This window comes from Protopterus annectens, chromosome 16.part0, assembly GCF_019279795.1.
Source record: "Protopterus annectens isolate FY-2018-M chromosome 16.part0, PAN1.0, whole genome shotgun sequence".
Classification (NCBI taxonomy): domain Eukaryota; kingdom Metazoa; phylum Chordata; order Ceratodontiformes; family Protopteridae; genus Protopterus; species Protopterus annectens.
In genome coordinates, this window is record NC_056750.1 from 192309340 (window position 1) to 192322734 (window position 13395).

The 13395-nt window shown below is 41.5% G+C and overlaps 1 protein-coding gene across 2 annotated transcripts in view; it reads left to right on the top strand.

The window, feature by feature from the left end:
• LOC122790299 (cadherin-24-like) overlaps window positions 1-13395 on the top strand; it is a 2600514-nt gene that overhangs the window by 726255 nt on the left and 1860864 nt on the right. The gene's annotated exons all lie outside the window — the stretch shown is intronic.

Consider the following 13395-nt stretch of genomic DNA (forward strand, 5'->3'; position numbering starts at 1 on the left):
TTTTTTAACATGGTTTCCTTAATGAAGGTGTGGGTCCAGAATGTGGATATGTAGGGTAATTAGCTTATGGTCAGATGGGACCTATGAGGTGCTGACTTCAGGTGTGGAACACCAGTCATTCAGGACAAACCAAACCCCGTAACCAACACAAATAACCACAAAGTGAGCTAAATGCTACTCATTGCCAGAAGTCTCAGCCTCCAGATGCACACACTTGAGGCACTTTTCATTATGGAGAATATTGATATCTGTGCAGTAACAGAAACCTAGTTCAAGGCTCCAAACAGCACACCAGCACTACCAGGATACGACTCATTCCATACCTTCCAGCATCAGAACCTGAATCATAGCACATAGGGTGAGGATGTATCCATATTCATTAAGGATACCTACACCTCTCTCTACATGCTCTCTAAAGGATATGTACCCATAGAATGTTGCACAACAATGTTCTTCACACTCAACAGGGGTGGGGCCACAAAAACCCCTTGGCATTCATGCTCTATGAGCCTGACAAGTGTGTTCTGCAAGGCAATGGAGCCAATCATAATGGAAGTCAACAATACAGAGATTGGGAACCTTCACACAGTTGATCACACCCAGTTTGGCTTTGTCAAATGCAGACCACACCTCCTGAATTGGGAGGATTTCTTTGACAGTTACCCAGGCTACAGATGATTGAAATGAGCTAAACACAGCCTACCTATACCTCGCTAAACCCTTTGACACCATTCCCCAGTCAGGTATCATAGATGAACTCACCAACCTGGTTATGAATCCATACATCACAAGATGGATTGCAAACTGGCTCACAGATAGATCCCACACATTAAGAGATGCTGGCTACATATCAGACTCTACACTGGTAATGACTGGTGCCCCCCAGGGTTCAGTCCTGGCGTCACTCTTGTTTGGTATAGACTTCTCAAATGTACATGCCAACACAGGAGGGTTGTGGTTGACTAAGTTTGCTGGGAACTGTAAAGTGTTTGCCATAATAGATTCCCCAGAAGACAGACATATTCTCCAGAAGGGACTCTATGAGACAGATGTTTGGTGTCAGAATCATGGCCTCAAGCTCACTGTGGAGGAATGCATAGTGATCCTGTTTGTTGAAAACAAAATACCCACAAACTACCTCATAGGTGTTACCCCCTTAAAAATGACAAGGTGATAAAGGATCTGGGGACACAAGTAGATAGTCATCTTTCCTTTGACAACCATGTTGCCAAAGTTATTAGGAGATCCTATGTGGCCCACCTAATCAATAAAGAGTTTGCATCAGGATCCAAAGAGGTAGTGTTGGCACTCTACTACTACGTCATCAGACCCATCATTGAGTACAGTGCACCATTTTGGATGTACTCGACTTAGCATATCCAGCAGCTGTAGAGACCACATATGTACCTCACCAAGAGGTTAACTGGCCTCAAACAGTTGTGTTATGCAACACAACTGGTAAAACTAAATCTGTTCTTCGTTGCATACCGCCTACTCAGAGGCACACTCTGCCTAACATACAGAGCCATGTCCAACACATAACTGTTGAACATGCTCCATCTACAGATAACAACATTGAGTCACCCTACACATTCCAGGGATATGAACCTCATCAGAATGATGAATACAACATGCTGGTGTGATAAAGTACCATCCCGGACACTTGCCTTACTGTGGAACAGAGTCCCAATGTACATCAGACAGAACCCCTCGCTGACATTCTTCAACTGGAACCTTGATGAGTGGATGGGAAACAGACAATTCATGCCAGGAATCACATCAGCAGCCCCACTAGAAAGGGGCTTAGGGTACTAACTATTAGAACTAGGCCTTGGGAGACTACCCAATGGTGTGGTGAAAGCTGCACAACTTGCGTAGGCTGATATATGCCTTCATGGAGATAGTCTACTACATGCCTATGAACCTATGTGACAGGTACATGTCTACATATAGTAGATGTGTACTTCATTGTACAGTCATGTTGTACAGCAGGCACATGGTCCACATACACTATAATGCTTGCAGATACTGATGGCTGTTATGTACAGTGGGAGAGATGTGCACCTCATGTCTTTCGTGCCATTGGGATGTGTGCTGGGTGGGGCAGTCCTGGATGGCTCCCTGTCATGGTCACCCTCTTACACACATCTCTGTCCATCCATCTTTGGCTTATTATACTGTGTTCCCCCTATATATATATATATATATATATATATATATATATATATATATATATATATATATATATATATATATATATATATAATAAGTACATAGGTAGGTAATAGGCTATCTGCCTAAGGCATATATTAGTATGGCCAGAGTGTGCAGCTATCACCACCCATGGAGTTAGTTCCGTAGGCCTCTGTGTAGTAGAGCTGATGAAGTGATCCATGGTGTGACAGTTCAGTTTCACATACACTCATCAAGGCTCCTCTGGAAGAGTGTCAGTGAGGGACTCAGCTTAATGTCGGTTGGGAGCCTGTTCCAAAGCAAGGGAAGTCTGTGAGTTAGTAATGTATCCCTCCAACATGTTCTATTTAATGTTGTGATGATGATATCCCTAGAGCATATGGTACAGTGAGCTTGGGTTTACTTCAGATAGCGCATGAACATCAGTTCTTCATTGGACATGGACCTGTCTGTCTTGTTGCATGGGGCAACTGTTTGAGGCCAGTAATCCTCTTGTTGAGGTACTTCAGTGGTCTTTCCAGCTGCTGAAGGTGCCTAGTCAGATTCAATGCAAGTGTGTTGTGGTACTCTCTGACGGGTCTAATGACTGATGAGTAGAGGGAACCTCCTTTGACCTACATGCAAAGACCTTGGCAGTTTGTGGGAACACATAGCATGATTTTCTAACCACTTTGTGAATGTGTTTCTGGAAGTAGAGATGACTATCCACATGTGTCTATAGATCCCTTATTATCACCTCTATATTTAGGGTCTTGGCACCTATGTGGTATTTGTATGACTGTAGCTCAAGGCCATAATTTTGACATGACATCTGTCTGACTGAGACCCTTTTTAAGGATGTCTCTGTTGTCCCAAACATCGATTATGACAACTTTTTTGCAGTCATCCACAAACTTTGCTAAACATAGCCCTCGTGTGTTTGACTGTATTTCTGAAAAGTATGCACCAGACAGGAGGGGTCCCATGACTGAGCCATGGGGGAAAGCAGTTGTTACCAGCTTGAACAGGAGAACACAATTCTTACCTTGTGGGATCTATCTGTGCCCCAGTTGGCAATCCATCAGATGACATACATATTTATGCACAGGTTGTGATTTTGTGGATATGACGTGTCTGTGATGTCGGAAAAGGGCTTTTCAAGGTCTATGTGGGATGTGTGTAGCTCATTTCATTGATGTATGTCCTGGGTGACTACCTTTAAAACAGTCTAGCAGGTTTGGGAACCTTGATCTGCCCCTGACCAAACCAAAATTGATAGAGTTGGGTGTTTGTAGGCTCACAATAGCTCTGTTTATGAGTTCCATCATGATGGACTCCATGGCCTTGCAGATCAGGCTTAATAGGCTTATAAGACAATAGTTCCCATGGTCTGTTGTGCACCAATACTTGTGGAGTGTGCCGAATGTTGCTGTAACGCATTCAACTGTTTCATATCCTGTACACAGGGTGAGTCTCAACAGACTGTTCAGGTGCAGGGTCGGTTTGCTTTGAAGTTCACATATGACACAGCTAGGGAAACCATGTCATCCCATAGACGCCGTGCTTTTAGGTTTGGAAAGTGCTGTTTAACCATTGTATATGTGATTTCTGGGTTTTCACAATCTCCAGGTATGATAATGGGCCCTTTTGTCAGTGAGAGGAGGGTAAATATGTATGAACCTGTCTGACAAGATGTTGGCAATGTCAGTCATGTACATGTATTCATTTACAGTTTTCACTGACTCAGAACATATATGAGTTTACATTGATATTTATGACATAGCGAAAGAAAGCTTCATGGTTCTCTATGGACTCTTTGACAATATTTTTGCCAGAACATGGCTTGGATAATGTTAGAAGTGCTCATTGTTTATTGATGATACTGATCGGAGATTTATCGATCTTCTTTGAATTTTCACTTTCTTTGAACAACTTAAGTACTTGTAGTACATAGTTTGATTATGACAGGAGTCCAATATATTATATGGGTCTGTTTTCATATAACTGTGTGCGCAAGGCAGGATTGGTGAATAGTGACAAGTTTCTGGGGTAAGAACTTCAACTGCCAGATATGTGTGGCCCACTGCTGTACTCAGATATGGCCTAAGTGTGTGAGCATGCCCAGTATACCCTTTCAGTATGTTGCTGACTGAAATTTGCTAAATTTGTTTGTGTGTGAGCATGCCCAGTGTGGACATATATACTATATGTGTGTGAAAAATTAAGTTGTTTTTTACTTCAGAGCTCACCTTTGTGTTGTACATCGACAGGAAGCACGCTGTACCTGCAGGGCTTCCATGAGTCACTTTGCATAGACTTATCAACATTTCTACATACAGGGGAACAGCTATTATTTACACATTTCTACCCGGGGGGGCACACCTGATTGTTACTGTGGGTGTACATAGAATGAGGGGTTCACCTGACACTTATACACATTTGCTAGGCCTGCACTGCTATGTCATGTACTCCATTTCAGTCTGTACTGTTGCCTATGATACTGGCTTGAGGCATACTACTGTACTACAGATCTTAGCTTCCAATTTCACGTATATTAGTTTGTGACTTCATAGCCTACCCAACCCACATCACACTGCCTGGCCTGCTGTTATCTGTCTGCATAGGCCTGGGGGGAAGTTACTCATATGCCTCTTCAGAGGGCATGATACAGCATTTGTTTGCATTTGCATTAGTCTACAATTGTCCTGCTGTGTCTATGCCAGTGAAATGCTGTCATGGCTTGGTGGTTCAGTACTGTCACTATAGTGCACAGTATCCTGAGTTCGAGCCCTGTCACTGCTTTTTATTTTCCTGCTGGGCAGACCTGACTGGTTAAGGAACAGTAAAGCAAATGTGAGCGTGTTTACCTGACTTTGCCTGACTTTGCCCAACATTGCCCAATATTGCTCAATGTTACCTGACATTGTGCTAGTTTGTGCGGAGCGCAGCTCTGTGCAATTGTGCTTAAATATGCTAAATAGTGGTAAAATGTGCTTAGCACTGCTTTATATTGCTTAAAATAGAGCAATCTTGCCTCAGGTGGTGCTGCAGGGCTGCCTATGTTGGATGCACATAGTACACTCCCTATACATGTTTGAAAGCAGGTAGTGTCAAGTTAGGCAACCCTTTTATTGTATGTGTGAGTCAGAGAGAGGTGTCATTTCCAGGGTTCCTACTGAGTCAGTGTATGTGCTATGCATTGCCACTTTGCCAAGGCCAAGGCATACTGGGCACGCCTCCTTCTGCCTACTGGGAAAGGCTCAGGTTGTTCCTCCTCCAAGTCACACTGTGCCTGTGCAGGCCTTGGCAATGTTGGGGGGCTGTTTGGCCCTACCCCATGCTGCTCCTGCTGCAGCTGTTTTTGCAGGATCATATTGTGTAGCATGGCACTTACCATGACAATTTGGGTACATGTAGTTGGTGAGTACTGCAAGGCTCCACCAGATGTGTCCAGGCACCGGAACCATGACTTGAGCATCCCAAACACATGCTCAATAATGTTTTTTGTTTGTGCGTGTGCCTCATTATAGAGTTCTTGTTCGGGTGTGTGTGCATTTCTGATGGGTGTCATCAGCCATGGCTCCAGTGCGTACCCAGCATCCCTCACTAGGTGACCATCAGGGATGTCCCCATTGGCAAATCTCTGGTACAGCTGCATCAGATGCCAGATGTGGGAATCATGATAGCTTCCAGGGCAGCCAGCACACACATTCATTATTATGCCCTGGGCATCGCACATGACCTGGAAGTTGATGGAGGGGAAGCCCTTGTGGTTGAAGTAGACCCTACCCCGCTCACCGGGTGATGCTTTGATGTGTATGTGCATGCAGTCTATTGCACCCACTACCTCAGGGTATTCTGCTATTTGATGGAAAAGACGCATATTACTGGCCAATGCCTCACTGGAATTGGGGAAATATACAACCTGACCGACATGTGCTGACATGGCATCCAGAAACTGGTGCGGTACCTTGGATGCTGATGCCTGTGAAACCCCCATCATATCACCAGTTGGTCTCTGGAAGGTACCTTTAGCTAGTATTCATAGGCCAACACATACCTTGGTATCCACTGGGATGGGTTACCATCTGTTGGTTCTGTGTGTGAGGCGTGGCCGGCACAGCTCAACATTTTGCTGCAGGAGGTCTCTGTCCACTCTATAGCACTCCACTATCTCCAGCTTATGTAGCCCCTGGTAGGTTACCCTGGATCTGTACACTCTTCTCCATCTCCTCACTATGGGTTGCTCAGCAGCATTCACAACATCACCACCCTCAGCATCTTGCACATGTTGGTTTATGATAGCAATAGCAGCCCCTAACATTCTGTCTGACTTAAGCTTTTTTAAGTTTTCACTCTTTTATTACTGCAGTGTTGCAGAGTTTTGGGGAAAAAACAGGGTAGACTGCTGTTTGCATAGCTTAAAGTGCTGGGCTGACCTGGTCTAGTCTACTGCCTGTGTAATTGGCTATTTCTGATATATTTCACCTGGCAGCTCTGCTAGTTCTCCTTGATTAACTTCCTACTACTTCTTTTCCTTCCTTTTCCCTTTCTGTTTCCACAAGGGGCAGCGCCACACAAACAAGCACACACGTGCGCACACAAGCGCACATGCATAAGCACGTTTGCAAGAAATTTTAGATATATCCACGGCGTACACCTTTGGTTTCTTGTTTTCAGCTGGGACAACTGTAGACATGCCTCTTGCAATCCTGAGCAACTCAGGGCAAACACAAGCCACTGTGCTCCAATCAGCTTACAGTCTTTCAGACATACCCCCTCATGATGTCACCTATCTTCTACTCTACTACTCCCCTACTCCTACACTTACACTCTAGGGACATGGCTCACATGCCGGGGAAGATTGGGATTCACTATCCTTATCCTCATTTGCATAGGATTGCCTACTTATGCTTGGTTGCATCTCTCACACTGAGCTTCCCCCCCTTAGCAACCATTACTCAGTGGCCATGTTGTTTTCAGCCTGTTATTTACCTGCATGGCAGAACAAGCTTTTTAGTGAAAATGCCCATTTTTGGTTATTTTTCAATGTTTTTCATTTATTTAAAGCGCAGCACGTTTGCGCGACACTGTGCTACGCTTAAACATCGGCGATCGGGGAAAAAATGGATTTTAAGGATTTACATTTGCAAATGCCAGTGGCCTTATATTTGGCCATTGGCATGCTTCCTCAACTAGATGTATCCTTTATTTGGAGCTGTCATAGCTCTGTTTAGCTATTTGCAGAACGGTACTCTGTTTCCAATGGAGTACATTTCTACACATAACATTACTCTTCCACGGACAGGTTAGTGTTTCCTGGATTGCAAATTTACCTCATTTGCATAGCTTTCAGCAGCAAATGAGGTAATTTGCATACCATAACACTGTCCGTGCAAGAGTAGCTTTAGAAGCTCTCATGCATGCCCCTGCCGGCTATTGCTGGATCGCTCGGCAGACATATTGGCTGTCTGCCATCTTACACTACTCTTACACTCCGTGCAAGCATTCGTAAATCCATGCCGAGGTTTTATTCTGCCTACCTTTTAAGCACAATTAATCAAACTAGTAAACAGCTTAAGGAAAAATTAAGAAATTCAGAGATGAATATGGACTTAGAGAGATTTGCATTATTGTTTTTTTTATTTTGGTGGCTATTTTAACTGTACCAGAAAGTTAAGAGATATCACACAAAATTGTTTGGAGCCAGTCCATGGTAATACTGCACACTCTGACACAAAGGAAATAGCTAATATCCCAACTGATAAATTTAGTGCAAGTTTTACATTACCCATAATTATAGCTTTTCTACAGATTCTACAGTCCCATCACCCCCTTTAATTACTATGAAGCAACTTTTCTTGGCCCTATCAAAAGCCAAGAACACCTTATTTATGGGCTCTGATAACATGCCTAATTATTAGTGACAATTGTGCCCTGTCGCAACACCCAACTCTTTAATCTAAGCCTATCTAGTGGCTACATTCACAAAGCCTAGAAAACAGCCATTGTAATGTCATTACAGAAGGGTGGCCAACAATAGGCTATGGTAACTATAAACCTACTGGTCTCACTAGCCTCAAATGTAAATTATGGAGCATATTATTTCAGATTTCCTCAACCTGAACACTGAAAGTTTCTTACCTTTGTCAAAGTGAGGTCCACACTCTTTAACCTAATTAATCTCTTTAAATAAGTAACTGAATAAGTTAACAGAGGTTATTCAGTATATCTAGCAGGCTCAGTTTTGGGTCCTGTCCTTTTCAACATTTATTTCTCTGACCTTCAGGTCAACACTTCTGGTCCATGCTTATTGAAGTTTGTAGATGATTGTAAAGTGTTTGCTTCTATTCAAGCTCTCATTGACGCCCAATTACATCACTATGTTAACAACTGGTGCAAAGACAATGATCTCTTAAATGTCAAAAAATATAGCATAGTTCATTTTGATAAACATTTCTACATACCACGTAGGTGACACACCCCTTCAATCTGACACTGTCATACGGGATCTAGGCGCTCTTGATTATTCCTTATTATTTCACCATCATGTCTCTGTAGTGGTTTTGAAATCCTATTATCTGTCTCATCTAATTTCCAGTGGCATCTCCTCTAGATCCAAAGAAGTCTTAATTCCCCTTTAGTCATAGCTCATCAAATCCATTACTGAATATAATGCACCTTTCAACATGTATTTGTCAAGTATATAACTCAGCTTGAGGGAAGTCAGGGATTTATAACTAAAACGATCAGTGTTCTCAAAATAATCTTAGTTAATAGGACATACTGGTAACCTTTACTTGATAATCAGTCTCTTGAAGACTCCTCCATGGAGGTTTGTGTCTTGCTATTCAAACCACGAAAGATCCAACCCTCTCTAACCTCATATTCTTTGCAGAACAAACGGTGCCTCATGCAGCTGGCCTATCTTATTTTGTTCTCTTTGATGTTAGAGGTAACTTTTGAATAACGCTAGGCTTATAATAGTCTGCAGACCGATTACCTGATGTTTACCCATAATCCTTTGAGCCTAAAACATGAGGGCATTGTAACATATTAGACATAGGTTACCTAATTTCATGAAATGGTTTAAATAAGGTAAGATGGTTCCTCATTCTTCTCTGGGCAAAGATGCTTGACCTAGATTTAGATTTAGATTTAGATTTAATAATATTCCTCCTCCTTTGTGATTATGTCCACCAAATCCTAGGTCTGTTGTTAATAATTTTATCCTGACTGATCCTAATAATGCCTACAGGATAAATGCAAAAGGTCACACTCCGTAGCCTCAACATCCAGATGTTCAACAAATTTACTTACCTTCATAACAGTTTAAATTTATACACTTCTGTCATAATTGCTGCAAGTGAAACCTGACTCAAACCTTAAACAAAGGTTAGCAAAATCTTATTAATACATTGTTGTATCATTTTATATGACAAGCCATATGAAATGTCACCTGGTATAGATTGCTATTATACTGTTAATACCATATCTTAGGATAAATGCCTGTGTGCATTTGGCTTCACAACTTGGCTACCTTATTGTCATAATGTCAGTCCATCCTCCTTTGATTTTCCCTTATATTCTATGCAGCAATCTTTCTGCCCATTAAAAGTTTTTCTTTTAAATGCTGAATCCATTATTGCATCTTCAACTTCACAGAGTGCAGCCTTATTTAACCAGCTCTACTCAGCTTGGTTTATGCAGAAAACATACCTGCACAACAACTGATAATGAGGTGGAAAATGCATAGAGTATATGGGTTAACTAATTCCTACCATAACTGACCAAACGGATGCCTTACTGTTGTATTGGCGCAGATAGATATGATATGAAATGCATACTCAAGTTTGAATATTTGCTGTATTTATATTTACTGGATAAATCCATTAGCTAAAAGTTCATATTTTTGGAGAGACGTAGGCATACTATATGGTCAAATAATCATCAGATAGCCATTTGGGAAGATGACACATATGTGAATCCACAGTAAGATGTGTTTTAAAATGCACTTGTCTGATTTGAAGTTAGACTTTTTATGATATACATTTAACATTGTTTAAAACTCTGTTTATTGATTATTCTTAGCATGTGATGAGTGTTTTGTTTTAAGTACAGTAACACACTTCAACTTGAAATATTGTCAGTTATACCAATTTGTACCAATCTGTTGACACCTAATATGTAGGTAATGATATATTCAGTGATGACTTGTGCATGGGTATGGTTCATTCAAGTCTGTCTGAGAGAAACCCCCCGCTAGAACAAACCGCCTTGATACTCCACCTGCCATTCTTGCTATCCCTGACATTTTCCATGTAGCCACAGCTCCCACTACAACTATCTGTGTTCTAACATTCAATCATGCAAATATCTAGTTTCTATCCCCATCCTTCCAGTTTCCTATCAGCTTCCTTTGTGGGATGAAATCCTCTTGAACTTCCCCATGAAGTTCAGTTGTAACCAAAAACAAGAATAGGTGAAGTTGACACAATAATGATGCTACCACAATAAATAAAAGTAAATCACCTGTAACCCTAACATAAAAGTGGATTAGGCTTGACTGACAGCCTCCTTCAGTTTCTTAAAATGGGTTTCCATGCAATTATTGTTAGGTTTATAGACATGAAATTCCCTAGATATTTAATTCTCTCCCAGCATGCACTGCAGTGCCACATTTGCTGTCTTCCAGTCTTTTTTTGCTTCTGCCATGAGCAGTCAGCTGTTTAAAAACTCCATCGCAGGGTCTTCCAATGCACCAGTATGATTTCTGAGGACTATGTTCTTGTGCTTAACCCTTACTTAGGACATCTTCCTTAGCTTCTACTGTCTCTGTCACTCTCTTTCTCTCACACACATAGGTTGAAAGAGGAAAAATGTTTTATAAATGATTACCAACTGGTCTGCATTCTCTCCATCCTGATTTTGTTTTCAAGAGTGGTTATGTTATGTTGTCTCCTCATTCTCAGAAACTGTTTACTGCAGGTGCTAATTACATTCTACATTTTCCTGGTTGCCCCAGTCCTACATTCCTGCATTTACCTATACTTGCTTGAGTCTAATCTTTCTGTAGGGGCAATTACATATTGGACAAAGTTCATTTCAGGATTGCCTTTTTGAAAAGTGATAACTGCTGTCAATCGCTAGTAATTGTGACGATAAGCTATCTTCTTTGTTTGTTGTTTTTGATAAGAAATAAATGTATTGACATTTTGCACTGTCTGTTATATCTCTTGTTTGTACTTAATTCTGGTACTAGTCAGCCAGCTTCTAAAGTCTGAGACATGATTATTATCCAGGAAAGCCATCAACGTTTCACTCTAGTCACATTACTTTTAAAAAAAAAAAATTTCACTTTTTGCATTTCACTTTTTGCTCTATCTACACATTTTACTCCTCTTTTCAGTGCAACATTGTGCCCTGTTTACTTCACCCACTAAAGCCTAACTTCAGCACCCCACTGACTATTAGGAGTCATTTGGGCAGTGCATTTTGTAAGTGATTTGCACATAGCCATGCATACTTGTAGGACATGGCTGCATGTCACATATTCACATAATTTTATTGTCAGCAGCCTAGGTCTTCTAATGGTTGTAATGATTTGGTTAGGATATCTTCTGCCTTGTTTTTCCATGTCTAAGACACATATTCTTACTCATATTAATGCTTAAATACACAAACTCACAGAATCACAGTCACCAGTACCCCCAGTTGTTGTGTCTTTTGGCTTTTCCCGGTTAGGGGTCGCCACAGCAGAACTCCGGTCCACTAATGATTGGCAGTAGATTTTTACGTGCTGAGTTGCCAGCCCTAACCACAACCTTCAATGAAGGTACACACATTCATGCATGTCTCCACACAGAAGACGCTCTAGCTGAGAATTGAACAGGACAACGTCTTACTGTGAGGCGACAATGCTACCGCAGCACCACTACCGCAGTCAGGCACCAGTACCCCTAGTACACACTCAAATACACACATTATACCTGAACCAGTTGCTACCAGCCTTTCTATAAATAAACCCATTCTTGCACTTAGCTCTACAGGCTGAACACAAAACTAAAAAGCAGTATGACTTGAGACCGGCTGATCTCTTTTCTCACAGTGTCTTTTTCCCTGTTGAGCACTGTACTTACATATAGATAATTTGCGTACTAGTCAGAACCCATTCTGTCTAGATGGGCTGAATCAGCTGTAGCACCTTTTTAAAATACTAATCATCACTGTTACTGCTCTAACTGTGAAACTCAGTCGTTGGTTATATTTCTCTTTCTTAGTAGCCCGTCTGCTTTAATACAGTGCAAGTAAAAAGGAATCACCTCTAAATGGAAAGAAAATCCATGCACTGAGAAAAAGAATACCAAAGAGTAAAAAACTGCACCATTCATATTAAGTGGTACCATAGCCACACACACTACCATGCACTGTTCAGGACAACAGAACTCACACATGATGCCATGTATGTTTACTACCAGAAGGCATGAAATTCCAGCTACCTCCTTTACCCACTGCCTGTGCCACAGATTCAAGGGCAGTTCAGCTGACAAGGCTGATCTGTTAAGAAACATCTTTTTCAGTCCTGGGTTTGATTCATTTAGCCTTTATTTTCCCACCATCATACTGTTCAAACAACTTAACCAGATAGTACTCCCAGGCTGCTCATATAGATACTTGGGAGTGCTCATTTTGCTTGATTAATAAATAACTATAAAAACATAGAGACAATGACTACAACATGTGCAGTTCACCAATAGCAGCTTCCTTATATATGTGGATTACTAGGCAACTGTCTTATGGTTTGCATCAGAGATTGTGACTGCCTGGTTTGTATCAGATATTTTGGGGAGCCTGCCATATACTGAATGTCTGCTTTGTGTAGAGAGACACTCCTGAGTGTATGTTCTCAATGCAAGCATTGCTGGATAATGTGCTGTTTTTTTCCAGGAATTGATGGGTGTCCATTCTGTATACAAGAATTGACAGGTGCCATTTTCATACACATGGATTGTCAGGCATCAGCTTTTTATGATGATTCACTCTGTATCTGCATTCCTTGTTTTGAATCAGGACTTCACGGTGTGTCCCTTCTATAGATTATTGCTAGATGATGGACTTTGCTTGCGGGGCCTGATGGCTATCTGCTTTAAATGTAGACACTACTTTTTCAATATTTTGTCTGTAATAGCTACATAGAGCAGACCTTCTTCCATTCCAAGCTAC